The 27,367-nt window shown below is 45.3% G+C and overlaps 1 pseudogene across 1 annotated transcript in view; it reads right to left on the bottom strand.

Moving 5' to 3' along the window:
• Window positions 1–10,354: 10,354 nt before the first annotated feature.
• The window catches only part of LOC311128164 (transmembrane protein 132C-like), a 190,420-nt pseudogene continuing 173,407 nt past the window's right edge, over window positions 10,355–27,367 (bottom strand). Inside the window, exons 6-9 of the transcript in view lie at window positions 25,801–26,008; window positions 22,294–22,576; window positions 12,127–12,318; window positions 10,355–11,410 (exon numbers count right to left, since the gene is read on the bottom strand). The product of the transcript in view is annotated as a transmembrane protein 132C-like (transcript). The remainder of the gene's footprint in view (window positions 11,411–12,126; window positions 12,319–22,293; window positions 22,577–25,800; window positions 26,009–27,367) is intronic.

Genomic DNA, 27,367 nt, shown 5'->3' with positions numbered 1-27,367 from the left:
CTTTCACAAAAGCTCTCAACCTATAACCTATATACTTGTTATGGACACAGTATGCTTTACATTAGTTATCTTGTTGTTATTAGTTGTTGTTATTAGTCCCATCCTTCAGCTCCATTCAACACCTCCCATCTATCTCTTAACACCAACCATATTGGATTTCTATTTGCCATATATTTTTCAACTGTACTGTGATGTTTCACAAAAGTTCTGAACCCTTCTATTCTCATTGTTTAAATTATTGATCGATTTACTATTACTTTTCAAATCACCCAGTACTGCTATCTGCAGGGTCAGCTCTAGGTAAATATTGCAATCCTTCAGCCATTCCTGGACCTGTGACCAAAAACAAGCTACAAATGGACAGTACCAAAACAAATGATCTAATGATTCTGTCTCTTCGCAGCAAAATCTGCAAAGCTGGGAATATTGTATCCCCCATATAAATAAAATTATATTGGTAGCAAGAATTTTGTATAATAATTTAAATTGAAAAATTCGAACTTTTGAATCCGGTGTTGTTTTGCGTATCAGTTCATAAACACTATGCCTTGGAATCGGTACGTCAAAAATCTCTTCCCAACTATTTTGCAATCTATATAGGACGGCTGTCAATCCTTTGGTCCTTAAATGAAACTGGTATACTTTTTTATTTATCACAATTTTTTTTAACCAATTATGTTCTTTAATGCAGGGCCGACAGACTTACCTGTAGAAGTGTTTACTTCAGGCTGACTACAATTGGTTGGACATGATTTGGAAAGGCACACACCTGTCTATATAAGGTCCCACAGTTGTCTATATAAGGCTGTAACGTAACAAAATATGGAAAAAGTCAAGGGGTCTGAATACTTTCCGAATGCACTGTATATACAAAATTAGTTTTGCAGTGACACAATTAGACCGGAAGGCTACAAAAACAACAACATTTTTACTGTTTGCGACACACAAATGATTATTTTGATTCCCATGATTTAATTCAATTTTTTTTAATGTGAAGAAAGGCATCCGTTATATAGTAAATTATTTTTGTATGGCCTAAACAAGCTCAATAGAGGAGCTTTTTGAGCTGCGTGTCTCATGTCTTGACTCTTTCATGTGCAATGACACACCTAGCCTCTCTGTTGCCTATCAGCTATTCCTTTATGTTCTTGTGGAGTTATATAGAAAATTGGTACAGGTTATTTTATGTGTGGTATGATTGCTAGTTAACCTATTACAGATCTGGACAAACAATCCACCTACCACCATTGTCACTATGGATAGAGGGCAGACTAGAGTTGACTGTATACCAAAATACCGTGATAGGGGAGGCGCATGCAAGCAGTTGAGGAATTTTGGCTACATGGAAGAAATCATGTAGTCAAACCTGCAAAATGGGGAATGTAAACCACTGAAAAAATTCACTACCCTCCCCTGTGCCCAATACAAAAGTCACAACCCCCCCACCCCCCCACCCCCCAAAGCAAAAAAATAAGTAAGACAACCCTCCCCTAATTTGGACCAGCTCCCCCAACCCTGTACATTTCGAACGGTCATTAACATATAGACAATCAGTAGGACGCTGAGGTTGTACCAGTGAACAGGAACACCCACATTTGATATGAAGGACGGTTCTACATTATTCATTGAAGCTGTATAACAACATGCTAATTTTGTATCAGTTGCTGTGATTTTAAACCACCCCTAATGTGTGTATACACATCTGAGTGTTTGTGTTCCTCATGGCATTTCCTCTGTTGAAACACACTAATCACACCTGCCAAGGCATTCTACAGCAGCAGCCAAGGAGAGATGCTGTTACAATTACAAGTGTTGACGAGACTGCTGGCACTGTCTCAGTAGTCAACAAGCAACGACATAGGGAGAGGGAGAAAAACATTTCCTCAGACTCCTTTTAAGTCAGTCTGCATGAGAAGATGTCTCTGCGATGTCCGGGATCTGAGCAGACTGTGTATTGTGATCATACAGTATCATCTGTCCAGACAGAAGCTACTTATTTTAGTGTTGGTCTGGGCCTGATTCCATTCTATTATATCTCCCGACAATATGTACTGCCCTCTTGACACCTGCACAAACTTTCTATTACATGTAATTACAGTAGACTTTCCTAGCGTGGGTGGGTTGATCACTTCACTGTCACAATGAGAGTGTCAACAGTCATCATTACCACGATCACAGCCCTAAGTGCCAATCCCCACCAGACACTGACAACATAGACCTAAATACAGAAATACCATCTGAGATAAAACGAGAAGCAGAAAATAAAACAGACTTCTTCCACAGAGGGGTCCCATGGAGGAATAGAGAGGGGGGGGGGGGGGGTTATCTGCAGTATCTCAATTAGGATCTCAATAAGGCCGACACTTGGGGGAATATGAGCGAACCACACGCATCTAATACACTGCGATGAATCATTTCCCTTAATGAACTCTTCATTGTTTCTGTGGCTCGCTTGACACAGTGCTTATCTCTGAGGGCTGCTCCATTGCAGTTCTTTGTACACATGGCTTGGATAAAGGCAGTCTCTTATACGAAACTTCAGTGAGTGTCTGCTTAGCTTTGCCATGTTGGCCCTGTAGAAATGCAATGTCAGGGGAGGAGGGAACAATACCACAGTCACAGCTGCTTTAATTTCACTGATCTAACTCATAAATCACCTCTCTCACACACACACACACACACACACACACACACACACACACACACACACACACACACACACACACACACACACACACACACACACACACACACACACAGGAACATATGTACAAACACATGCATACTCACCCACACGCACACACACCAACAATGTGAAAGGGCCTGCCAACTCCAATAGAGAAATTTGTGAAAGAACCATTTATCAAGTTTCAAGTTTTAATGTCACATGCACAAGTACAGTGAAATGCCTTTCTTGCAAACTCAAAACCCAACAATGCAATAATCAATGACAATGTATTACTAGAAAATAAAACACGAGAAATAAGAATATGAAATATGAAATACACAATAAAGTTAGTCAGTAAGCATACTATATACAGGAAAAATGCTTTTTTAAAGTCAGTTCCAATACCAAATTACAATGTGCAGGGATACTGGAGTGATGGAGGTAGATATCTATAGGGGTAAGGTGACTAGGCAACAGGATATAAGATAAACAGCGTATCAGTAGCTTGTGTGTGCGGGCGTGTAGATACAGTATAAATGTATGTGCATATTATGTGTGAGTGAGAAAGTGATGGAGTGAGTGTTCGTGTGTGTGTTGGAGTGACAGTGTGTGTGAACGTGTAGGGCCCTGTGAGTATGCATAGAGACAGTGCAAAAATTTAAATAAAAGGTCAATGAAAATACAAGGTTAACTCAGATTGTCGTATTGCTTGGGGATAGAAACTGTTCAAGAGCCTGTTGGTGTCAGACTTGATGCACCGGTACTTCTTGCCGTGCGGCAGCAGAGAAAATATTCTATGGCTTAGGGGCTGGAGTCTTTTCCGGGCCTTCTTTTCACACCGCCTGATATAGAGGTCCTGGATGGTAGGGAGCTCAGCCCCAGTGATGTACTGGGCTGTCCGCATCAATGGGCGGCAGGTAGCTTAGTGGGTAAGAGCATTGTGCCAGTAACCGAAAGGTCGCTGGTTCTAATCCCCGAGCCGACTAGGTGAAAAACCTGTCGATGTGCCCTTGAGCAAGGCACTTAACCCTAATTGCTCCTGTAAGTCGCTCTGGATAAGAGCGTCTGCTAAATGACCAATTTATTTAATTTATTACCCTCTGTAGCGCTGTGTGATCGAGGGCGGTGCTATTGTCATACCAACCAGTGAAGCAGCCCGTCAATATGCTCTCAATGGTATAGCTGTAGAACCTTTTGAGGATTTGAGGGCCCATGCCACTTTTTCAACCTCCTGAGGCGGAAGAGGCACTGTCACGTCTTCTTCACGACTGTGCATATTTGTTTGGACCATTTTAAGGCTTTAGTGATTTGGACACAGAGGAACTTGAAGCTATCTACCTGCTCCACTGCCGCCCCGTCGATGTGGATGGGGGCGTAATCGCCCCTCCGTTTCCTGTAGTCCACGATCAGCTCCTTGGTCTTGCAGATGTTGAGGGAGATGTTGTTGCTCCGGCACCACACTGTCAGTTCCCGGCACCACACTGTCAGTTCACTGACCTCCTCCCTGTAGGCTGACTCATCGTCGCCGGTGATCAGGCCTACCACCGTCGTGTTGTCAGCAAACTTGATGATGGTGTTGGAGTCGTGTGTGGCCACGCAGTCGTGGGTGAACAGGGAGTACAGGAGGGGACTAAGCACACACCCCTGTGGGACCCCTGTGTTAAGGGTCAGTGTGGCGGAGGTGATGTTGCCTACCCTCACCACCTGAGGTCGGCCCGTCAGGAAGTCCAGGATCCAGTTGCAGAGGGAGGTGTTCAGACCAAGAGTCCTAAGCTTGGTAACGAGCTTGGAGGGGACAAAGGTGTTGAATGCTGAGCTGTAGTCAATGAGCAGCATTCTCACATAGGAATTCATTTTGTCTAGGTGGGTGAGGGCAGTGTGGAGAGCAATTGAGATTGTGTCGTCTATGGATCTGTTCGGGCGGTATGCAAATGAGAGTGGGTCTAGGGTGGCTGGGATGGTGGAGTTAATGTGTGCCATAACCAGCCTCTCAAAGCACTTCATGATTCCAGAAGTGAGTGTTACAGGGTGGTAGTCATTGTGGCATGAAGCCTTAGAGTTCTTAGGAACAGGAATGATTGTGGTCATCTTAAAACATGTGGGGATTACAGACTGGGACAAGGAGAGGTTGAAAATTGCCGTGAATATGCCTGCCAGCTGTTCTGCGCATGCTCTGAGAACGCGCCCTGGAATACCGTCGGGGCCCGCGGCCTTGCAGTTGTTGACCTGATTAAAGACCCTTCTCATGTCGGCCTCGAAGAGTGAGATCATCCAATCCTCTAGGTCGGTGATGGCTCTCACACCCAGCTCGATGTTGTTGTTGTCAAAGTGGGCATAAAATGCATTGAGTTTGTCTGGTAGAGAGGCATCATTGGGCGGATCACGGTTGGGTCTTCCTTTGTAATCCATAATGGACTGTAGCCCCTGCCATATGTGGCAGGCGTTGCAGCCTGTGTAATATGATTCCACTTTATTCCTATATTGTCCTTTTGCTCATTTGATGACTCTGTGGAGGTCATAGCGGGACTTCTTGTACTTATTCCTGTCCTTGGCTGTAGCATCAGGGTTGTATAAGATAGCTCTGTGTGCGGTAGCTCTGTTCTTTAATTTTGTGCCAACCTCTGTGTTAATCCAGGGCTTTTGATTGGGGAAGCAGCGAACCCTCACTGTGGGTACAATGTCGCCGATGCGTTTTCTAATGAAGCCGGGGATGGTGGTTAGCTCGTCAATGTTATTGGCGGAATCTCAAAACATATTCCAATCAGCGCTAGCAAAGTAGTCCTGTAGCATAATCTCTGATTCTGGTGACCATTTCTCAACAGAGCGAATGGAGGGTACTTCCTGTTTCAGCTTCTGCTTGTAAACAGGAAGCAAGAGTATGGAGTCATGATCTGATTTGCCAAATGGCAAATGAGGGAGGGCCTTGTATGCTTGCTTGTGAGTAGAATAGCAGTGGTCTAGGACTTTATCGCCCCTAGTGGCGTTGGAGACGTTATGATGGAAGTTGAGCATCACGTGTCTTAGTGATGCCGCATAAAAATCGCCAGAAACCAGAAAGGCAGCCTCTGGGTGTAGGTTTTCCTGCTTGTTTATAGTCTTGTACAGTTCGGTAAGCGCCAGCTTGTTATTTTTATTGTACTGAGGTGGAATGTATACAGCAGTCACGTAACAGCTGAAACTCCCTCGGGAGGTAGAAGGGTTGGCATTTGACCATCAGGTATTCTAAAGGGTGAACAGTGGGTCGACACTTCCACCGCGCCTGAAATAGCACACCAGTTGGTGTTGATGAGAGGCAAACCCCTCCCCCCTTGATTTCCCCGACTCCACTGTCCTGTCTGCCCGGTGAATGGAGAATCCATTGAGTTGGATAGCCATGGGGGATATCTTGTCCAAGAGCCATGTTTCTGAAAAGTAAAGAATATTGCAGTTCCGAGAGTCCCGTTGGTAGCAAATCCACAATCAGAGGTCATCCATTTTACTATCAAGTGACTGTACAGTACATTGGCCAGTAGAATGGATGGAAGAGGAGGTTTTCCCTTCACATTAATCTCAAAAGAATCACAAAATAGCAAAGTTGGGTCAGAGCTTGCAAAACGGCGGCCATCCAGTACGGCACATGCGTACGCGCGCGCACACACACACACACACACACACACACACACACACACACACACACACACACACACACACACACACACACACACAGCAAGTATATGGTGGGAAAGTGGGACAAGTTTAATCTGTTTTGGCCAGGATCAATAGAGAAAGAACAGTGAGCAGCTGAAAGAGACAACAGGACCAACAACAGCAAGGGAGGCCTCACTCACTCATACCTACTCATACTCAGTTCACAAACATACAGTGGGGAGAACAAGTATTTGATACACTGCCGATTTTGCAGGTTTTCCTACTTACAAAGCATGTAGAGGTCTGTAATTTTTATCATAGGTATACTTCAACTGTGAGAGACGGAATCTAAAACAAAAATCCAGAAAATCACATTGTATGATTTTTAAGTAATTAATTTGCATTTTATTGCATGACATAAGTATTTGATACATCAGAAAAGCAGAACTTAATATTTGGTACAGAAACCTTTGTTTGCAATTACAGAGATCATACGTTTCCTGTAGGTCTTGACAAGGTTTGCACACACTGCAGCAGGGATTTTGGCCCACTCCTCCATACAGACCTTCTCCAGATCCTTCAGGTTTTGGGGCTGTCGCTGGGCAATACGGACTTTCAGCTCCCTCCAAAGATTTTCTATTGGGTTCAGGTCTGGAGACTGGCTAGGCCACTCCAGGACCTTGAGATGCTTCTTAAGGAGCCACTCCTTAGTTGCCCTGGCTGTGTGTTTCGGGTCGTTGTCATGCTGGAAGACCCAGCCACGACCCATCTTCAATGCTCTTACTGAGGGAAGGAGGTTGTTGGCCAAGATCTCGCGATACATGGCCCCATCCATCCTCCCCTCAATACGGTGCAGTCGTCCTGTCCCGTTTGCAGAAAAGCATCCCCAAAGAATGATGTTTCCACCTCCATGCTTCACGGTTGGGATGGTGTTCTTGGGGTTGTACTCATCCTTCTTCTTCCTCCAAACACGGTGAGTGGAGTTTAGACCAAAAAGCTCTATTTTTGTCTCATCAGACCACATGACCTTCTCCCATTCCTCCTCTGGATCATCCAGATGGTCATTGGCAAACTTCAGACGGGCCTGGACATGCGCTGGCTTGAGCAGGGGGACCTTGCGTGCGCTGCAGGATTTTAATCCATGACGGCGTAGTGTGTTACTAATGGTTTTCTTTGAGACTGTGGTCCCAGCTCTCTTCAGGTCATTGACCAGGTCCTGCCATGTAGTTCTGGGCTGATCCCTCACCTTCCTCATGATCATTGATGCCCCACGAGGTGAGATCTTGCATGGAGCCCCAGACCGAGGGTGATTGACCGTCATCTTGAACTTCTTCCATTTTCTAATAATTGCGCCAACAGTTGTTACCTTCCTACCAAGCTGCTTGCCTATTGTCCTGTAGCCCATCCCAGCCTTGTGCAGGTCTACAATTTTATCCCTGATGTCCTTACACAGCTCTCTGGTCTTGGCCATTGTGGAGAGGTAGGAGTCTGTTTTATTTAGTGTGTTGACAGGTGTCTTTTATACAGGTAATGAGTTCAAACAGGTGCAGTTAATACAGGTAATGAGTGGAGAACAGGAGGGCTTCTTAAAGAAAAACTAACAGGTCTGTGAGAGCCGGAATTCTTACTAGTTGGTAGGTGATCCAATACTTATGTCATGCAATAAAATGCAAATTCATTACTTAAAAATTACACAATGTGAGTTTCTGGATTTTTGTTTTAGATTCCGTCTCTCACAGTTGAAGTGTACCTATGATAAAAATTACAGACCTCTACATGCTTTGTAAGTAGGAAAACCTGCAAAATTGGCAGTGTATCAAATACTTGTTCTCCCCACTGTATGCCCTCTGCCAATTATTCATTCAGGCTTTCAAATTGATTTACAAACTAATTTTTTACTCATGATGAGCTCACAACAATTAATTTCACTAAGATGCACAAGGTTCCAAAAACTCTCTACTGCTCTTCAAATGAAAACCAACCCTTCTAACAGAAAATCATCTAGCGTATTGTATTGGTACAGTGTGTTATCTAAACACACACAGAGAATACATACAAAGTGCAGCGATTTGGATGGGGACTCATTGCGTCCCTCCCTCTCTCCTCTTCACAGGTGCTGGGGCTTGTACTTCATTAGAACATCATTGACACCTGGGTTGTTAAATGGGTACAATAATTTAGCTTGAAGGGCTGTAAATACTGTAAAATGTGACATTAACATGTAGTAAAACACATCCTAGTAATCATTAATTAGCTTGCCCATTCACAAAGGGGAGCCATACCTGTGTTCTAGGGGAGAGATACAAATTGTCTAGGAGAGGTACAAAATGCTTTTTAATATATTAGAGTTGGAGAGGGAGCTGTGACATACACTATGAGTAGCATTAGAGTAAATTCTGGAAATAGTTGTGATACTCTTTAGGGCCAATTAGTTTTTCCTAATCACATGACCTGACCAGGAAAAACTCTGGTCTCCATAGGCTAACATGTGATCAGAAAAACTCATACACATGTTCAAAAGATGGAAATAGTTCTGATGTTGTAAAACAACTCTTGGTTCAGCCAGGTCTGAAGTAGTACCTTGGGGATGCAGACATCACAATAACTTATTTCCCCAGCTTTCTATCTGTCTGGCAGATGCACAAATACCATCAAAGCTGACAGGAGGCCCATCTCGTTAGAGCAGCAGTCGGTTTGTACAAATGGAGAGGTTGGATGGGTACCTCAGTCTGGACAGATAGATAGAGGGATGAATTAAACGTCTATACAAATTAATCAAACAGAAACAGGAGAGCGAGGTTTCACCTTCAGTTTTAATCAAATCCAGATGCCATTCTGAAAACAGTAAGGGATGGACATCTATTGATCTGATTGATGGGGAGGGAGGCGGGGATGGGGATGGACGCGTCAGTAGTTTTGCCACAGAGCGGATCACTATTTCATCTGGAACTCAGCAGCTCATGTCATTAGAGTGTAGTTTAATGCATCCCTATACTACTATGCTATACTGATCTGCACCAACCATTGGTTCTGGTAATAGACCTGTCCTATATTATGTGTTTGGGTTCTATGGCTCAGTCTGAAATAATCTGCAGTGATTATGGTCCATCTGAAAGTGGAATAAATAGATACCAAATGGGGATTTAACAAGATGTCGCTCACCAACAGTTACGCTCACCACTAATTACAGGTAGGTTCAGAATTGAACTAATTACAGGAGTGTAAAAATCTCCATGTAGGCTACAGGTTTAACCTAGAAATTGGAAACAGTCAACGGAATCATATCAACTACTGTGACAACAAAATAACAAAAGAATGTCACAAACAGCAAGGAGACACTCCTGTTGCCTTCTAATAATAAGGAAAGATAAAACAAAAAAAAGAAAGAATAAGAAAACACAGACACACCTAGACCTCAGCTATACAATGAATGTCATGTCTTTGACAGGGATGTGTGTGAGAGATGCATGTGTCTCATAGGGAGGACTCTACAGTATGTACACATTTATTTCTGATGTATCAACAGGAACTAAGACAGGCTTTGTCTTTGTCTTCAGTAACATGCATGTTGGTCTCTGGAGAACAAAATTAAACGCAAAAAGGAGGACAGGCTAAAGAAAGACGTTAGAAAATATTGTCTCTCATACTCCAAACCAGTCTCTCTCCTCAACTTATTTACAACTTTGATAGCTTTGGACACTTCTCTCATAGACTATGTAATTGCTTAACAACATCAAAGACAGTAGGATAAAGAAATTATGATTTAAAAAGTTAACAAAGAGAGCTGTGCGTGAAAACAAAATGAAACAAGCTTTTCTATTATTAAAGACAGGGAGCAGACATATCTACTAATACAAGTGTCATTCAAGTTTCCCCTAATTTCTGATCCTCGACCATTCCGATAGTAACAATGGAAACAACAATGGCTGCCATCTTGTTGTCATGGCGAGGTACAGTGCCAATCAGTTTCAGTAAAACGCACCCCTCACTCCCTCCTTACTCTGAAGGCATTCGGGTGTGTTAGAGTTACTCATTCGTCCACAAAAAATATAAGCGGCTCTATACAATGTTCTTTGTAGCGTTCTCGTTCAACCTCTCCATGTAATTCCGGAGCTCTTGCGAGTCCCCCAGCTCGATGTCTGGACACACCCACTTAATGTCGCTGGTCTGTCCGAGTGCCAGTGGGCTCAGAACTGGGCATCCGTTATTGGGCTTGACGTTGGAGAACGTGGTGAATTTGACCCTCTTCCTCTTGGTGGTGGGTGAGTTGAGTGACTCGTTCCTGCCTCCGGGACAGCTTCCCTGGGCACTGCCCTTCAGGGCTCCTCCATTCAGCAGCTGGCTGCCCTCCTCCAGGGTTGAGCCCAGCTCGTCCTGCTGCTGCTGCAGGCATAAGCCCTCATCCTGGCCCAGCCACACCCAGTCGTGGGCATGGGGCATTGCCTCAGGGGCCTCCAGGGGCAGTTCCTTGCTGCGGTACTTGAGGGCGTAGGAGATGCAGTTGATGAGGAAGACCAGGATGGCCAAGCAGAAGACCCCCAGCAGGGCGTACATACCGATCTCCAGGTCTGTAAGGCCACGGCGGGACGACAGCAGGTCCTCCTCTGTGCTGCGGCCCCGTGGCAGCTCCGCCTGGGCAGGGAACTCAGAGAACTCTCCAGGGACTCCTCCGTCGGCCGACAGCCTGTCCCCGTTGGGCCGCACCGGGATGGGGGCCTTAACCGTGGTAGCGCCCCGATTCATGATTCCAGCCTCAATGTCAGAGATGGAGCCTCCATAGTAGGGCAGGTCTGGTCGGGTTCTGCCTCCGGGGCGGCTGTACGGATCCTCAGAGCTGCCAAACCTAACACGGACGTTTCCTACCCCAGCTGCCAGGATGATGCGTCGCTTCGTCTTATGGCAGCTCTCTGATGATGTCATCTCTACGCGCACCAGTAACCCTTGACCTTCGCCCTTCGCCACGATGACCGGCCACTTCCACTCCGCGCTGCGCTGTACTGACACCACCTGCTCGTCCAATGAGGTGGCTGTGAGCACAAAGTGGGCGGGGTCATAGTGGTCCAGAGGGGTCATGGAGCCGTCACTGAACTGAAGCCAGGCACTAATAAGGGACTCCTGAGGACACATACATACAAACAAACACACACACACAAGCATGCACGCACACACACAGACATCAGTGCGTCACCAGTCTTGTTTTTCCATCAAAAGGGTAAACTAAACAACGCTGTCTGAGTAGCGCTTCAACAAAACCAATCTCTACCCACATGTCTACTCTATAACACCAACTCCCCTTGGGACACACTGCAGCATAAAAGGAAATAATGCTTCCCTGTCAATGTAAACTGTTACTGTTACTAGACACAAGCAACCGGTATCAGCAGGAATCTCATCTTTTCATCTTTATCAAGAGAGAAAAAGAAAGAAAGAGTGAGTGTAGAAGTAATGAGAGAGAGAGAACCCCTACAGATGTACAGAGATGTTTTAATTAGCCAGATTTAAAAGCACAGGAGAATTTCAGCTGAGCAGGAGGTCTCTGCAGCTGTTCCTCTGAAAATATGTACATTTCAGAAGCAGACATGTTCATTGAGATTAGATCAATACTTTGATATCAGAATCTGATCATATTCACTATAAAGGATAAAATGGCAGCCAATTTAACTCCACCTATTCCGGGTGAGAAAGTTACAGTTTACCTTTAGCCTTACAGATCGCTCACATATCTCATATACACATTTTGAAAATTCCCATATACCATTTCTATCTATTGGTGAACATATGATACTGTATATTTGGTGCAGTCGGTTGCTCAGGCATGTGTGTATGGTTACCTGTTTGAGTTTCTGCATTACTTCCTGTGTGGTAGTCGTGGCGATGATGGCCCTGTTGCTCCCTGGGCTGAGCTGGAGGGACAGAGAGAGGCCAGAGACCAGCTGCACTCCCAGCTCTGTCACACTCACTTTGTCTTCCAGAACCCTGACCATCCGCTCAGCCAGGATTGAGTCAGACAGAGGAGACATCACCTGCAACATTATACACACACATTAGTATAAACACAGACAAACACACACACACACACACTTGTATTGGTTCAACTTCAAATATATAATGTCACATCACCTGTACAAGCATTCACACTGAAGCCAACACCATCAATAATAGACGGAGGGAAGAGCAAAGATGTCAACATGACAAGCTTATATTAACACTGAAGAAAGAACATAAAGATGGAGGAACATCATGACCCAAGCTCTTTCATAATGTACTGTGCTTATATGAATCAAGACAAGATGATGCATGTACTGTGCATCTGCGATCACCAGCCACACACTCAGAAACACTCAGACACACACACACTCTGCCTGCGTCTCTCTGACTGGCAGTTCCCTGGCTCCGAGGGCTACTGGAGATGTAAGCATGTAAATGTGAGTGATGTGTGATGAGAAGGGAAGTACTTCCATCCACACTCATTAGGCCTGAGTCTCCTCTACACCCTCCTCCTCTCCACCACCCGTCCACACACAGACCCACACCTCCACTCCTTCCACGCTGCCATAATGAACTGTCAGCACTGATCACTGCCTCATCTGAAAAGGACCATGGCCAACACACTCCTCCTCCACAGCACCATACTGTTAAAGCTGCACGCTACTGGCTGCATGCTAACAACACAGCTAAACACACTGGGAACACACAAGGCCAGCTGTGTATATATGTGTACTGTGGCACCTGTAGGGCTGGGTCAAAGGTCGAACATATAAGGCCCAGGGGTCATTTGTGACCCGTTTCAGAAAGATGGGCGTATGACGGACGTCACTACTTCACAGGAGAATCATTTGAATGTAAAAAATGTTTTTTCATCCCAAAAATGTTTTGGTTTCTTCAGTAATGCCTTCTTGAACATGTGAACTGTCATGTGCCTTAATAACAAACACGTATGTCATCTTTAAATATGAAAAAAAGACAGGAACCTTCCCACTAGCGATGATTGGCTGAGATAATGGATGGGTTGGACATGACGAGAGATGAGTTCTGATTGGTCTGCCATGTTGCAGACCAATCTGTCTAAAACATGAGCAGCTCAGATAATCCTTGTGACCGCGTTTAAAAAAACAAAGATTGGAAAACTGTAAAAGTGTTGCTACTGCTCTCAACAACATTGCTGCCATGAATTTAGCAGGCGCTATCGATGAAGCTCAGTGGGAAAAAGTTGTGATGGAGTACTTTCTGGAGGACGATCGTGCCATGCTGAATCTCTTTGACTCTGAAAACAAATCGGACGATGAGGAAATCCCTTACTGAAGTAAAAACATTTGAATTGAACCAGACATTGTAAAGTCTTCTGATGACAGTGATGGGAAACAAACAGAGATGAACAGCGTTGTCATGGAAGAAGTGAAATCAGTGGAATACCCGCTGGAAAAGGAGTATGAGAAGGAGATGGAGAACATTTTGATGTTTGATTGCAAATGTGGAGGGAGTCGAAAAGAGAACACAGAAGGCAGTGGTATAAAAGTAGAGTCTAGCTACAGATATTATGCGTTTCTACTTTTGTCAAAAAGTAATTTTCATTGCAAGTTAAAGCATACTGTTAGCTAGCTACTCTAAGGCTTCATGCCACAATGACTACCGCCCTGTAGCACTCACTTCCGAAATCATGAAGTGCTTTGAGAGGCTGGTTATGGCACTCATTAACTCCACTGTCCCAGACACCCTAGACATTTACATTTGATACATTTTTTGTCATTTAGCTGACGCTCTTATCCAGAGCGACTTACAGTTAGTGAGTGCATACATTTTCATACTGGCCCCCCGTGGGGATCGAACCCACAACCCTGGTGTTGCAAGCACCATGCTCTACCAACTGAGCTACACAGGGCCACTCCAATTTGCATACCGCCCCAACAGATCCATTGATGACGCAATCTCAATTGCTCTCCACACTGCCCTCACCCACCTAGATAAAAGGAATACCTATGTGAGAATGCTGTTCATTGACTACAGCTCAGTGTTCAACATCATTGTCCCCTCCAAGCTCATCACCAAGCTTAGGACTCTTGGTCTGAACACCTCCCTCTGCAACTGGATCCTGGACTTCCTGACGGGCCGACCCCAGGTGGTGAGGGTAGGCAACATCACCTCCGCCAGATTGACCCTCAACACATGGGCCCCATAGGGGTGTGTGCTTAGTCCCCTCCTGTACTCCCTGTTCACCCACGACTGCGTGGCCACGCAGGACTCCAACACCATCATCAAGTTTGCTGACCACGCGATGATGGTAGGCCTGATCACCGACGACGATGAGTCAGCCTACAGGGAGGAGGTCAGTGACCTGGCAGTGTGGTACCAGAACAAAAACCTCTCCTTCCACATCAGTAAAACCAAGGAGCTGATCGTGGACTACAGGAAACAGGGGGGCGAGCACGCCCCCATCCACGTCGACGGGACTGTAGTGGAGCAGGTCAACCGTCAAGTTCCTCTGTGTCCACATCACTAAAGACTTAAAATGGTCCAAACACACGCTCTCAGTCGTCTCTTCCCCCCTCAGGAGGTTGAAAAAGTTTGGCATGGGCCCTCAAATCCTCAAAAAGTTTACATCTGTACCATTTAGAGCATTTTGACTGGCTGCATCACTGCCTGGTATGGCAATAGCACCGCCCTCGATCGCAAAGTGCTACAGAGGGTGGTGCGGACAGCCCAGTGCATCACTGGGGCCGAGTTCCCTGCCGTCCAGGACATCTATATAAGGTGGTGTCACGCCCTGACTCAGGGGACGCTTATTTGTTGAGTCAGGGTGTGTATATTCTATGTTGTGTAGTTCTATGTTTTCTATCTAGTATGTATAGATCTATGTTGGCCGGTGTGGTTCCCAATCAGAGGCAGCTGTCACTCGTTGTCTCTGATTGGGGACCATACTTAGGCAGCCTATTGGCACTGTCAAGTTGTGGGATCTTGTTCCGGTTAAGGTATGTTGTGTTGTGCTGCCTTGGACTTCACGTTTCGTTCGTTTGTTGTTTTGTCGGTTGTTTATTCATTTAAATAAACATGTACGTATATCATGCTGCGCCTTGGTCTGACCCGTCTGTAAACTAACGTGACAGAAGATCCCACCAAACGAGGACCAAGCAGCGTGTCCAGGCGGCGCGGATGGCTATGTCACAGGTGGCCAATTTGTGGTCATGGGAGGAGATATTCGCGGGGAAAGGACCATGGGCTAAGGTAGATACCCGGGCAGGAGAGAAGCAATGGCAACACGGAGGAGGCCGGTCGAGGAGGAAGCCTGAGAAGCAGCCCCAATAAAAAAAATGTGGGGGGGGCACACGGAGTGGTTGGCGGAGCCTAGGGTTAGAGCAGAGCCAACTCCCCGTACTCACGCGAAGAGGCGTATGACTGGGCAAGCTCCGTGTCCTGTGCGAAGATGGGCATCCAGCCAGGACGGGGTGTGCCGGCTCAACGCTCCTGGTCTCCAGTACGCCTCCTCGGTCCCGCATATCCTGCGCCAGTTCTACGAACTGTATCGCCAGTGCGCGTGCACAGCCCAGTGCGTCCTGAGCCAGCACCCCGCACGTGTAGTGCGAAAGTGGGCAGCCAGCCAGGACGGGTTGTGCCAGCTCTCCGCTCTAGACCTCCAGACAAGTCCGGCCCGGCCTGTTCCTGCTCCTCGCACCAAGCCAGTGGTGCGTGTCGCCAGCCCGGCCCGGCCTGTTCCTGCTCCTCGCACCAAGCCAGTGGTGCGCGTCTCCAGCCCGGCCCGGCCTGTTCCTGCTCCTCGCACCAAGCCAGTGGTGCGCGTCTCCAGTCCATCCCGGCCTGTTCCCGCTCCTCGCACCAAGCCAGTGGTGCGTGTTCCCAGCCCGGCCCAGCCTGTTCCTGCTCCTCGCACCAAGCCAGTGGTGCGCGTCGCCAGCCCGGCCTGTTCCTGCTCCTCGCACCAAGCCAGTGGTGCGCGTCGCCAGTCCGGCCTGTTCCCGCTCCACCGGTGCCTGATCCAGCTCCGGTCAGCTGCTCTAGTCCGGAGCCAGAACAGTCCGCTCCACCGGTGCCTGATCCAGCTCCGGTCAGCTGCTCCACTCCGGAGCCAGAGCAGTCCACTCTACTGGGGTCCAGTCCAGCTCCGGTCAGCGGCTCCACTCCGGAGCCAGAGCAGTCCGCTCCACCGGTGCCTGATCCAGCTCCGGTCAGCGGCTCCACTCCGGAGCCAGAGCAGTCCGCTCCACTGGGGTCTAGTCCAGATCCGGACAGCGGCTCCACTCCGGAGCCAGAGCATTCCGCTCCACCAGTGCCTGATCCAGCTCCGGTCAGTGGCTCCACTCCGGAGCCAGAGCAGTCCGCTCCACCGGGGTCTAGTCCAGATCCGGTCAGCGGCTCCACTCCGGAGCCAGAGCAGTCCGCTCCACCAGTGCCCAGTCCAGCTCCGGTCAGCGGCTCCAGTCCGGACCCAGACGTCAGCCCCTCTCCAGGTTCGGGGTCTCCCACACCAGGGTCCAGACAGGGCTTGGAGTATAGTGGGAGGAAGGAGAGGGGAAGCAGCGCGCCGAGGTCCAGACCAGACCAGGGGCGCAACAGGGAGGCGGAGAATAGGTGGTTGTCACGCCCGGAGCCGGATCCGCCTCCGAGGCGGAATGCCCACCCGGCCCCTACCCTGTTAAGTAAAGGTTGTGCGGTCGGAGTCCGCACCTTTGGGGGGGGTACTGTCACGCCCTGACTCAGGGGACGCTTATTTGTTGAGTCAGGGTGTGTATATTCTATGTTGTGTAGTTCTATGTTTTCTATCTAGTATGTATAGATCTATGTTGGCCGGTGTGGTTCCCCAATCAGAGGCAGCTGTCGCTCGTTGTCTCTGATTGGGGACCATACTTAGGCAGGCTATTGGCACTGTCAAGTTGTGGGATCTTGTTCCGGTTAAGGTATGTTGTGTTGTGCTGCCTTGGACTTCACGTTTCGTTGGTTTGTTGTTTTGTCGGTTGTTTATTCATGTAAATAAACTTGTACGTATATCACGCTGCGCCTTGGTCTGACCCGTCTGTAAACAAACATGACAGGTGGTGTGATAGGAAGGCCCGGAAAATCTTTAAAGACTCCAACCACCCAAGCCATAGACTATTCTCTCTGCTCTGCACTGCAAGCGGTACCGGTGCATTAAGTCTGGCACCAACAGGCTCTTGAACAGCTTCTATCCCCAAGCAATATGATTGATAAATAGCTAACAAGATGACTACACAGACTATCTGAGTTAACCTTTGATCTTCATTGACCATTTATTTTTATTTTTTCACTGTCTCTATGCACACTTGCAGGTCCTTACACACTGACACACACACTCACTCCATCACCTTCTCACTCACACATAATATGCACGTACATTTAAACTGACTCTACACACACCCACACTCACTCACATACAAGCTGCTGCTACTCTGTTTATCTTACATCCTGTTGCCTAGTCACCTTACCCCTATACATATCTACCTTCATCACTCTTGTATCCCTGCACATTGTAAATATGGTATTGGAACTGACCCTGTATATAGTGTGCTTACTTACTTACTTATTGTGTTCTTCATATTTCTTCTTATTTCTTGTGGTTTTTGTTCTAGTATTACATTGTTATTGATTATTGCATTGTTGGGTTTTGAGTTTGCAAGAAAGGCATTTCACTGTACTTGTGCATGTGACATAAAAAACTTGAGCTAGCTAGCTAGCTAGCTAACATTAGCTGGCTGGCTCGCTAGCTACGTGCATGATCTGTGTAGTAATATTATTCATATCTCAGAAAAACATTTGCATAGCTAACTAGCTAACATTGAATCTAGTTGGTTAGCTTCCTGCATATTCATACTACATCATTTCATGCATGGTGGCTAGCTATGATATTCCGTTGTATGGGTTGTATTTCTACTGTATGGGTTGGGATTATGGTTCATTGTTTAGCTGCTAGCTAGTTTACATGTTTAAACAAAAGACTCCACTTCGCCAGATGATTACATGACCCATCAACTTGGCCAGGCGTGTCTGGGGGTGATTATGGCCATCTATTGTATTTCATGAACATGTGAACAGGTTCTAGGCAATAGAGACCCATACACTTAGATAGATGTGATTGAGGAGTGGTTATAGCCTCTCTTTCACATGACCCATCAATTGAGGCAATTGTGTCTGGGTAAGCCTCGTCTAATAATGATTAAATATTTTTATCTGGAATTTGTCTTTCAGCATTTTGGTATTTTATTAGGAAAGCAGCAGCTACTCTTCCTGGGGTCCACACAAAACATGAAACATTACATCATACAGAACATTAATAGACAAGAACAGCTCAAGGACAGAACTACATCAATTTTAAAAAGGCACACGTAGCCTACATATCAATACATACACACAAACTATCTAGGTCAAATAGGGGAGCTGCGTTGTGCCGTGAGGTGTTGCTTTATCTGTTGTTTGAAACCAGGTTTGCTGTTCATTTGAGCAATATGAGATGGAATGGAGTTCCATGCAATAATGACTATATAATTCTATATGCTTTCTTGAATTTGTTCTGGATTTGGGGACTGTGAAAAGACCCCTGGTGGCAAGTCTGGTGGGGTAATTGTGTGTGTCAGAGCTGTGTGTAAGTTGACTATGCAAACAATTTGGAATGTTCAACACATTAATGTTTCTTATAAAAAATAAGAAGTGATGCAGTCAATCTCTCCACAACTCTTAGCCAAGAGAGACTGGCATGCATAGTATTTATATTAGCCCTCTGATTACAATGAAGAGCAAGACGTGCCATTCTGTTCTGGGCCAGCTGCAGTTTAACTAAGTGTTTCCTTGCAGCACTCGACCACACGACTGGTCACTTATCAAGATAAGACAAAACTAGAGCATGCTGACTCTCCTCCACCAGTCATACAAGGAGAATGGTCTAATGCCTCCCATCAAAAAGAGAGCTGGCCCAAGCAAGCACAGGTTACAACTGAAGCATGAGGACTTGCAGCGAGTTGTGAACTTCATCAACAACTATGCAGAGGATAATGCAATAGTATTACCAGGACGCCACCCAGGACACAAAAACTTTGGTGGAAGGCTGCTGCCATGTGACAAAGCAGTGGTGTGGCATCTCTACAACGAACTGATGACAACACTTGGTATGTAAAGCATAAAGAACACATATTTTGATTATTTCATTTACCACCAAAAAATTGCCACTACTTTTAGTGATCTTATATTTTTTATAAAGTTGATCTTTACCTGGAGTTTTTCCTTATTGTAGGCTACTACTTTTACCACTTTTAGTCTTGAACTCTTGGGTTGGTTACTACACTACCTTAGACACTATGTTTAAGACATGGCCTCACGTGAATCCTTAAAAGAGATGGGTGGAGCTAAGGCTTAAGAGGGTGTGAACAAAGAAGTGTGTCACGGATTCTGCCGAGGCTGCTCCTCCTCCTAGTTCGGGCAGGCTTCGGCGTTCGTCGTCCCCGGAGTACTAGCTACCACCGTTGAATGTTTCTATGTGTGATTGCTTTTGTCTGTCTGTCACACCTGTGTCCGTTTGTGTATGATTACGTGTTCTATAAGTTGCCTGTGAAAGTATTGGTTAGGTTGTGTGTTGTTTCGCCTGTCCGTTGTGCTGCGTGTTTTTTGTAATTGTTTCATTGTTTATTGTTTTACGCATAGTTTGCGTATTGCTCGCCTCTGTTTAGTGTTGAGGCCGTTTACTGTATCTTTGCCTATCGGTTTCACAGTAAACATTGTTGGACTAAGCTTCGGTGTCCTGTGCCTGACTCCCACACCACATACACCTCAGCCTTGACAAAGTGTAAAAACTGAACCAAAACTTTTCAAGGGCCATTTCTCTTTTCAAGTGGAGTTACAAGTTTATAAACGTTCAAAGCAGCATTACTTTGCCATTTTTCCTCCAATTGCAGTGTAGAACATACAGTTTTGAAGCTCTGAGTCTGTACTTTTATCAAATGTCAGAAACACCAGTTAAAATTTTGGAACAACTGAAAGGAGATGGGGTGTCACATTTGCAGCCTGTGGTTTGAAGTGATATGACCCCCCCCCCTCATGTGCTATCATGAGCATATAGGTAGAGGTAGGTACCTTGTTGTTACCTTGATGCTTTTAGGTCTATTTAGGACTATTTTATTATCTAAGAGGGTACATTGTGTCACTGGTCAGATTAAGCCAAAGCTTTATCCTAAAATCCAGCAGCACACCTACCACCACATTTTCATTCAATGTCCTTTAATCTACTCTATAATGAAGTGAAATAAAATAATGAATAAATAAAAGTAACTTATAAAAGTAAAGAGGGCCTTATTTTATTACATCTGTTGGTGACATTGTAGAGACATTGGCAAAACATTGAACTATTCAAAGCTGCATTTGAAGCTTTCAGTAAGCTTTGTCCTGCCTTAGTTACTAATGCAAGTGTTAGGGCTTGGGAAAAGCAGTGATTGTACCTTATAAAGCTAATAACCGGTTTTATGAGGTAGAGTGATTTATCAATTTAGTGGCAGCTAAAACAACGGGGCAGGGAGAGATGCATCTGACACATGAAATGGGTTTTATTTTTGGTAACCGTGGAGACCCAGGGCTATCTACTCCATTTACAGCAGAATTCCTTTTGATAGTTTGATTACAAGACCCTCCTTGCCGATTGCAGTGATTTGCTCTTCTTTTTATTGGATTTTAATTCTAGACAATTGAGGACCCTCTTGTTTGTAGCTGGATCTACAATCACTCCAGTGAAGCGAGAGGCAATTTTGCTATCAAATAAAACTTCAAAGGCTCTCTAACAGCACTGTCAATACTCCTTTGAGGTTGCTGCATTTGGGGTTCTCTGAGTGCCAGTGTGTGTGTGCGCTTCAGGGGGGAGAGGAAAAAAGAAATGAAGAGAGAGAGAGAGAAAGAGAGAGAGAAGTATAGTGTGTTCTGTTTTGTGCGTTTGTGTGTTTCTTTGCATGTGAGTGATCAGCATCAGAAGGATGCTTCAAAACTATAGATTTGTTTTACTTTGAGTGTTTGTGTGTGTGTGTGTGTGTGTGTGTGTGTGTGTGTGTGTGTGTGTGTGTGTGTGTGTGTGTGTGTGTGTGTGTGTGTGTGTGTGTGTGTGTGTGTGTGTGTGTGTGTGTGTGTAATAAGCCCCCTATAATAGCAGAGGAGGGGAGGGACAGTGACATGATGGCTTTGTAGCAGAGTGAATGATTACAGGGTTATCAAGGTTGCCTTTGACATTCATAAAGTGCCTCGCCACTCTTATTGAGTCATAGACATTCTCAAACCATCCAAAAGGACGCAAACAAATAGAGGGACAACACAGTGCAACCATTGACATGATTTCCATCAATTTCCCTGCTGTTTGTTTCTGCCTCTGGGCCAAGGTCGCCATTGGAAATGAGAAATGGTTCTCAACTGACAACCGGGGCACATAAAGGTAATAGGGTATTGTACATCGACACACACAACTGCAACTCATCAATAAGGAGAAGAGATGCAGGTCCATGGCTCAGGCCTTGGCAAAGCTGTTGTGTTGTGTTGTTGGGAAAAAGCTTGATCGATTGTGTTTTACACCGTAAGTGGGCACAGTAATGATCTAATTGGGATGGGGGTATGTGAGTGGGGTGTGTGAGCCTACATGCCCTCAGAGACTCAGCAGCCTTTATTGGCTGTGCTTCAGGCTCACGTTGTTTTGTCAGGCCCTGATTGGCTAAGTGTTTGTGTTGTGCCAAGATCGATTCTGTTGCCTTTTTAAAGTCTCCCTCTCAACGAGCCTCCGTTTACTTTGTATTTTCCAATTGTTCCTCCTCCATTCCCCATCCTCTAATATTTTGTCCAAGCAGGTGCTCTCTTTCTTTCTTTCAAGCTCTCTTAATCATGTTGTTTCTTTCTCCCCTTTGCTCTCTCTCTATCACACACTAATACTCTCATTATTACTCTTTCCTCCTCCCTCCCTCCCTCCCTCCCTCCCTCCCTCCCTCCCTCCCTCTCGCTCTCCCCCTCTCTCTTACCTGTAGTTTGGCTGTGCCGGTGCTGAGGCCCATCAGGACCTGTCCCTTCAGTAGGCGGGCCACACGTTGGTCCTCCACCCTCAGCGAATCCTGGACCAGGTCAGTCACGTCCACCTGCCAATCACTGCCCAGCAGGAAGTCCTGTTGGCCCAGCCCATCAGCTCCCAGGGCCACAAAGTGTGTGAAGACCCGCACCGTGGTTCTCTGGTACTGAGGGACACAGCCACTCTCTGTCCTCTCACTGTCCACTTTATCACCATCATCCTCACTCACCCTCTCATTCCTGGAGAAAATAAAAATAAAAACGCTTGGTAAGAAGCATAAAAGGAGCATTAAAGTAGGAAAATTAAAATCAAATCAACAGTTTACTGCAGTTATCACAGACACATTTGGATGTGGGTATTTGTTTACTCCGAAGCAAAATATCAAATAATCACAATGCAACCAAATTTCAGAGGAAAAATATGTTTACTTGCAAGGTGACTTTTGAGAAAGTCTTTAGAAAAAGTTCTGAAACTGTTCTTTAGAAAATGTTCTCTACTCTATTCTATTCCACCATTACACTTACTTCTCTGTCTCTATCTTCTCCTTCATTCTTTTCCATTGTTTGAATTGAAAGAGGGATTGAAACCCTGGTCTGTAGGGACACAGTCTTCCAACCTGGTCTCAGAGCATTTCGTATTATTCTGTACGTAAATCTGAGACACTCCATTTAGTATGATATATTCATTTTCATATGGTATGTATTAATTTGTATGATATCTTTCGTAGGATATGTTATGAATTAGAATTTGTATTATATGTTACGAATTTGCAAATGTATAATATGTTACAAATTTGCTAAACATATGTTACGAATTCTAGGTAGGTGGCTAGTTGGCTAACATTTATAGCCATTAATCTAAAATAATTCATAGATTTTAAACAAAATAACACTTTCTGTTTGACAAGATGAATATGAGATGAAGGGTGAGTTCCTAACAGGATCAGGAAGCCAAGCTAGAGCTCTGTGAGATATTCACAGCGATGGGGTTAGACATTTTGACCAAGAGACGTTTAGAACATATGCAAAATGTCTCTAACACTGATTATCCAAATATGGATTTTACAGTTAAAAGGAAGGTGAAATCTTATAGTTAATCATTTTATAATTTCATTATGCTATATTCAGAAAGCATATAAATCATGTCAAGCCTTATTCATACAGTTTTGTTGAATAGGAAATACATCATATAAAATATTTCATATTTTCATATTTTTATCATGTTTGTACTGTGTACTTGAGCTTGTGTCCTCAAAAGTGACTACACACCTCAGCAATTTATAACTATTTTTACCAGAAAGGTGAGATTTTAACCTTTCTTTGAGTATGCAGCATTACTAGTTACTGTTTATTGCCCTCTGATGAAAAATAACTACTTTTGGGGATTACGTTGATTAGCTAGGCTAGGGGTTAGGGGTTAGGGTTAAGGTCAGGGTTAAGTTTAGGAGTTAGGTTAAAGGGTTAAGGTTAGGGGAAGGGTTAGTTAAAAGGGTTACATTTAGAGTTAGGTAAAGGGTTAGCTAAAGGGGTTAAGGCTAGGGGAAGGGTTAGCTAACGTTCTGAGTAGTTGCAAAGTAGCTAAAAAGTAGTAAGTAGTTGAAAAGTTGGTAATTAGCTAAAATGCTAAAGTTGTCTGTGATGAGATCGTTTTTTTGCCTTAAGTAAACATCTGTCTTATGTAACAATACCAAACGTAACATCTAACTGTAAGTCGCTCTGGATAAGAGCGTCTGCTGAATGACTAAAATGTAAAATGTAAATATCATACTAAATGGAGTGTCTCGGAGTTACATACAGAATAATACGAAATGCTCTGAGACCAGGTTGAGTCTTCTTCATCTACTGTGATGAACCCCATACAGCAGCAGTAGGGCTGATGAGGTAAAGTACAGACCAGGGAGAGGCATCTCTGTTCAGCCCAGTGACAGACAGAGCGTGGCCCAACGACTCTAACCTCCTGTAAACAGTGGAGCACTGTGAACACAGGGGCTACAGCCATTACCCTGACACCACTCCACTCTCCATTCCCTCCAACTCTCTACCTCTCGTTCTCTCTACCTTACATGTTTTCTCATTCAAATCTCTTTCTTTCTCTCTCTCTCCACTCAGTCTCTCTTGTTCTTTCTCCACTGAATATTTTTTTAAAAACACCTTCCCCCTCTCTCTCTCTCTCTCTCTCTCTCTCTCTCTCTCTCTCTCTCTCTCTCTCTCTCTCTCTCTCTCTCTCTCTCTCTCTCTCTCTCTCTCTCTCTCTCCTCTCTCTCTCTCTCTCTCTCTCTCTCTCTCTCTCTCTCTCTCTCTCTCTCTCTCTCTCTCCTCTCTCGCCCACCCCACCCCCCCACCCGACACTGACAATTTCCATTAGGTTTAATGATGCATGACCATCCAGGCAGAAAAACAGGCTGACAGGTCAACATGCTGGAGCTGACTGGCTTTGGTGCCCGGGCCCCCCATTCCTCCCCCCACCACCTCTTCACCGGTGGGATGACACACACACGACAGCCTAATCGAGGTGACATTTGCAGCAGGGAGCAGACAAAAGCAGGCAAGTCAGATAAGGTCTGGGCCTATAATGAGCTCGCTTTCAGACTCACGACTCGACTGGCCTTCTCACCTCTCCTACCCACTGGACTAGAGAGATCAGGGGCTCAGAGAGGGCCATGACAGCAGGGGCATATGTGTTAGAGCGCCACCTGGTGGCCCCAGGTTAAAGGGTTTGCACAGTGCATTGGTGATATGTTGTACTTTGAAGTGGATTTTAGCATGCATTGTGCAAGACTACTGAACAATCTATAGAACATATGCCTCAAGCTAAATAACTCAAGCTTAATTGCCCGAATGTAATTGCCCGTTCTATAACAATGAGCGAAAATGAAAGACAGACTCCAACTCTATTCTTCTCTCTCTGTCTTCCTTGTTCAGACATGCTTTTGCCACCAATCAATCTCGCTTTCACAACAAACAGGAACAAGACTGCCTGTGTAAGGACATTGCCAGAATGTTGTGGAGGTGAGAACAGATATGTTAGTCTTGCGTCTGGCTGACAGAAAGTGAGTCAGCGACAGAAATGAGAGACAGAGTCATTGAAAGTCACGTTTTCTCCCCTCAGAGAGACCATCTGAGTCACCGGCGTCACCTGGGTATCCTGAACACAGCGGTGGCCAGAGAGGGGGCGTGATGGGGACAGACAGGTGTAGGCTCCATGATTAAGACATTAGCATCATCACAGTTATTCTAAACCTCCAGATGAAGATACCTATATGTGGGCAGACTGGTACAAGACTACTTAAAAAATAAGTTTTAAATATGTGGGAGGTGGTGGTACAACCATCAAAATTAACAAGATGCTTGAAGATGATTCTTGAACGTCAGTATTTTACTCTGCACTGCAATTACTGTGAAAGTCAATCTCCCAAGCAGTTTGAAATAGGTAACACATCTCACTGTCTGGTAAAACTACTCGCCTCCTGTTGCCGGCAGCCACGGGGACCCTCCAGCCCTTGATCTGGCTGAGTTCGGGGTCGGCCACGTCGATAAGCAGTGGGAGGCGGGGCATCCACACACTCATCTCCAGTTGGCACTCAGGTAGCTGTAGGTGAAGTTGAGCACCATCCTCATCCTCCCCCTCGTCTCCTTCCCATTAACAAACACATAGTCACAACGATCTGACACCTTGGGTGAAGAGGATGAGAGAGAGGAGAAATAGGAAAACATGTTATTAAGAGAAAGACAAAAGAAACTACACTGAGTGTACAAAACATTAAGGACACCTGCTCTTTCCATGAAATAGACTGACCAGGTGAATCCAGGTGATCCCTTATTGATGCCACTTGTTAAATCCACTTCAATGAGTGTAGATGAAAGGGAGGAGACTGGTTAAAGAAGGATTTTTAAGCCCTTGAGACAATTGAGATATCCACCACCCAAAGGGCATCCATCCAACGACACAACTGTAGGAAGCATGGGAGTCAACATGGGCCAGCATCCCTGTGGAACGCTTTCTAAACCTAGTAGAGTCCATGCCCTGACGAATTGAGGCTGTTCTGAGGCCATCTGGTGGTGGGGGGGGGGGGTGTTCTTAATGTTTTGTACACTCAGTTTAAGTTCAAAATGTAGGCTACTGCTTTATGAAAGAATAAGATACAACAGTGCATTGTCTAAGGGAAGTCCAGGGTCGAAAGTTACATCAAATTATTTCAATGCAAATATTAGTCATACAAGTTTGTACAGCTAGAGGGAGACAAATATTTTATTATTTTATCCTTCAAAGAAAATCGGCCATTTATAAAGACTTGACATTTCTCCCTCTGCTCTGTAATGATTCAGGTGACAGACTTGACATTCCTTGACCAAGCCCTTGAAATCTCTATTCAAGTGTGTGTGTGTGTGTGTTTGTGTGCGTGCACCAGTGGAGGCTGCTGAGGGGAGGACGGCTCATAGTAATGGCTGGAATGGAGTCAATGGAATGGTATCAACCAACGGAAACCACGTACTTGATACCATTTAATTGACTCCATTCCAGCCATTATTATGAGCCGTCCTCCCCTCAGTTAGAGTGTGTGTGTGTGTGTGTGTGTGTGTGTGTGTGTGTGTGTGTGTGTGTGTGTGTGTGTGTGTGTGTGTGTGTGTGTGTGTGTGTGTGTGTGTGTGTGTGTGTGTGTGTGTGTGTGTGTGTGTGCGCGCACGAGAGCGCACATACAAGGCCAGTGTGATGGAATGGGCCAAAAATCTCAACAGATGGACCAGAGAAAGACACAAATCCCTGGCCACCCCTCTTTATGATTGGCTAAATCCGCCATGTCTCCTCCAATCAGCTCCAAAGCCTCTCAGATATAGATGGACCAATGGCATGGCAGGGTTTCTAAAGAGCATCTAAGACACTTATGAACTTCTATCTTCAAACAAACTAAACCACTCGATCAGGCATGTATTCTTTCACAAAAGCCTGTGAGGACAGATTTTGTTTTAGTGTCTCCATATTCAATGGCTTGTTAAAGCCTTTCGTTTATAATCACAACCATTTTCCATTCA

Source organism: Coregonus lavaretus (genome assembly GCF_964263955.1).
Source record: "Coregonus lavaretus genome assembly, chromosome: 4".
NCBI classification, from domain to species: Eukaryota; Metazoa; Chordata; class Actinopteri; order Salmoniformes; family Salmonidae; genus Coregonus; species Coregonus lavaretus.
The sequence above is the reverse complement of the archived record's forward strand: the minus strand, read 5'-3'. Positions and strand labels throughout refer to the sequence as shown.